The sequence below is a fragment of the Pelecanus crispus genome, chromosome 18 (genome assembly GCF_030463565.1).
Source record: "Pelecanus crispus isolate bPelCri1 chromosome 18, bPelCri1.pri, whole genome shotgun sequence".
In the NCBI taxonomy this organism is placed as follows: Eukaryota; Metazoa; Chordata; class Aves; order Pelecaniformes; family Pelecanidae; genus Pelecanus; species Pelecanus crispus.
Window position 1 is genome coordinate 2,765,816 of NC_134660.1, and position 3,362 is coordinate 2,769,177.

Genomic DNA, 3,362 nt, shown 5'->3' on the forward strand with positions numbered 1-3,362 from the left:
ATGCTCAAGCAACCTGTTTTCCACAGGGCTGCTGCCGAAGTGCGGGTTCCGGCGCTGCATGTGACAGCAGAAATCGAGCTCTCCACGGGTTAGATCGGGGAGTGATTAAAAATCAGAATCAGGCCTCGTGAGGAAAAAAGTGCATTTGTAAAGGTTCACTTTGAAAAAAAGCTTCTTTCTTCAGCTGCCTGAAAAATCACAGCTCCCACGGCCGGGAAGGGGCTGCCCCTCCGCTCACGCTGCTGCTCACGCGGCTGAGCTCCGAAGCAGCTGCAGCGCGGTTCCCGCAGGGTCGTAAGCGGTAGCAGGTGACTGGAAAAGGCCATTTATGTTTTCAAAGTTGTCTAGGAAATTTGGGTACAAAGTTAGTGGAAGGTGATACACGGAAGATGTCTTTTTTATGGGAAGATGTGAGAAACATTATGAAGTTTAGCATTTATAAGGGATTATTGAAATCACATGGAAGAGGCACGGGCAGTCTGATTCAGAGGTAAAAATAAAGTGAATCAAAGCCATTTTAAAAATCGCTTTGAGTATATTTAAATTAAACCAAACTAAAATGACTCTACTTTTTAGCCTGATTGCCCACAGAAGACTTTAATATGATGCTAACTAATATTAACGAACCCACACCTTTATTTCAGGGCTAAGCTTTCCTGAGTTCTTCCCGGAGTCCCCAGCTCGGAGGGCGCAGTGAGGAGCCTCTGCGGTGGAGGTTTTCTCAGCCTTTCCCACATGGTGTCAGCATCTCTCAACGAGAGGGCTGTGGTCGGTCCTGTTCGCTTGCGGATTTACGGGGACTGTAAGCAGAGATTGGAGGTTTGGTTGGGCGCCTTCTCCCAAGGAGAGCGTGCTTTTTCATCTCCTGGGTGACCGAAGGCAAGAGGAGAGGAGGGCAGCTTGGAGGGAAGGATGAGGAGATCATGTCTCTGGTCTCTGAGAAATCACAGCTTTCTGTCTGCTCTCTGCTGGTTACTGGTGCGCTGTGATAACTGCACGAAAGAGGACTGTGACCGTGGACTTGTTCTGGATGTGCCGTGGGTCACTTGGCGCCTGGGGAGGTTGCCAGTGCGTTGTGAGAGTGCCTTCTGTTACCTGTCTCTGCGTATAATCTGTATTTTTTGTCTTCAGATAGCTTCCCCTTGCAGGAAGGAGAAGGAAGTGTTTTCATCTTCGTTACCAGTCACTGAAGCTTCATTTCATAGCGTGGTTCAGGCCATGCGCCATGACCGACAGACTCGATGCATGTCTGGAGGACGAGATGCCTTGTGAGGGAAAGGCTCCTTTTGTATTACTGGTTATAAAGGCAATTAATTTCCAAGCTGAAGATCACCGTTAGTGCTTGGCAAGCAGATGCCTCCCTCCTTCCCAGAGGGCCATACAGAATCTGTAAGGCATGGCCAGTTGTTAGGGCCATGAGATGTCTCGGACACGTCCAGGCTCCCCTCTGCTTCCACTTCTGCCCTCTCCCACCGCACGTGTTTCGTGTGGCTGGAGGGAAGATGTGGTGTTACTCATGTGGAACACATCTGAGACACGGCTGGGTTTTGACTGCTCCTCACGGGCTGGCTAGACCATGATCGCAAGGGAGAAAGACCAGACCTCCCCAGGGAGACGCTGCCAGCGTGGTGGCAGTCAGCGGGCTGTGGAGCAGGGAGCTGTGTGCTCGGGGTGAGCTGGTGCACATCAGGTCACCATGCCCGGCGTGCTGCCCACCGTAGCTTAGGAGCAGGTCTCTGGGGTGGGCATGTACCAGAAGCCCTAGGTCCCCAGCGAGGAGCAGCTCTTCTGCAGAGCTGATGTCTCGCTAGCGCATCGTCTCCGTGCCCTCGTGTGCAGCTGTCACGAGTGGCAGGAGGGCTGCGCGGCACGGCTGCGGTGATGCTCCGCCGCCTTCTGAGGCGCAGGGCGAGCCGGCGTGGCGGGCGCACATCCAGCGGCTGCAGCCCCTGTAATGCCCCAGACGGCATGCCCAGCTGAGGAGGCAGGCTCTGGCAGCGTTTCAGGTCTTGCCTGTGATGGCACGGAGACCTTTTCTGTTGTTTGTCTGCAGCACGCTTCAAAACAGTCTCCACGTCTCCGGCTGCACGCCTCTCGGCTGTTTGTTAGGTTGTGCAGGCAGCGCCGGTACCTGAGGGGTTGCTCATTTGTAGATGGGTGTGGAGCTGTGCCAGCAGCTGCTGGCAATAAAGACATTTTGACGAGTCTTGTAAGAACCTCATTACTTGCCAGGTCCGCTGCAATCCCACCCAAAGCCTGGTGGAAGCTACGTCTCTTGGGGTACAGCTCTGCGACATTCAGTGACTCTCACCCTCTGCTTGCAGTTGGGCAGCAAAGTTTGAGCAGAAGCATCGTAGCTACCTGTGACCCTCTGGCAAGGCAGATGAGAACTATCTGCGAACGTGTTAACCTCTTCAAAGGAGTCTTGTGCAACTCCCTGTTGAAGAGCAGGGCTGAGCTGCAGAGTGGCAATTGCTGCTGGCTGTGTTAGTCATCCAGAAAGAGACTTGTTTTTCCTTCTCCCCCTCCCTGCCCTGGCACACGGGTAGAGATTCTTTCTCACAGCTTGGTGTGGCCAAAACTTAGAAGAAGAAACGTATTATCTCCAAGGGAATCAGTCAACTCTCCCCTAAAAACACGAGCTGCTATTTGTGCAGCTCCAGCGGGGTGATTGTGCTCCGGTGGTGTTGAATTTTGCTGCGATAGCCCCCGGAGTCTGAAACCAGTTCTGCTGGGAGACGTATGCAAATGTGTGTGTGTGTGTGTGTGTGTTTGTGTTCACACCTCCTTCAACATTAACGTTCGTGTGTAGATGGGTGATACCTTGCTAAGAAGATGCAAAGCGGTGGTTGTACTATAGAAACCTGCAAGGTTGCGCTGACTACCTGTCCTAGTTACACCAATAAACCGGAGGGAGCGGAGGCCTTTGTACGCAGCAGTCGCTGTTTGCGGTGGGGTAGTCTGCTCCTGCTGCAGAGGGGAATATTTACTTTTCTTGTAATTAAAATTGGTAAACCAGAATGCCTACATTTTTAGACCACCAGAAGGCCCGCGGGATCAGGTTTTGAGGAAGTCACCAGTGATATCTTGGTCAGACAAAGGTTTTTTGGATGTCCAACTCAGCACCTTCATTTTCACACAGTTGGGTGGGAAGCAGGTTGCCTCTGTTGGGTGCGTGAAATATAAAAGCTCTAGTGCCTCTTGGAAATGAAGGCTTGAAGGAGCCTTCGGAAAAGGCACGTTGACTCGTGAGTCACTTCTGCTTGCAAAGATTTTACTTTTTACTACCTGGTTAGTTCAGAGCATTTTAAGAGCACCTTCTTCCTTCTCTGGAGCATTCAGCCTCTTAGAGTTTGGTCATC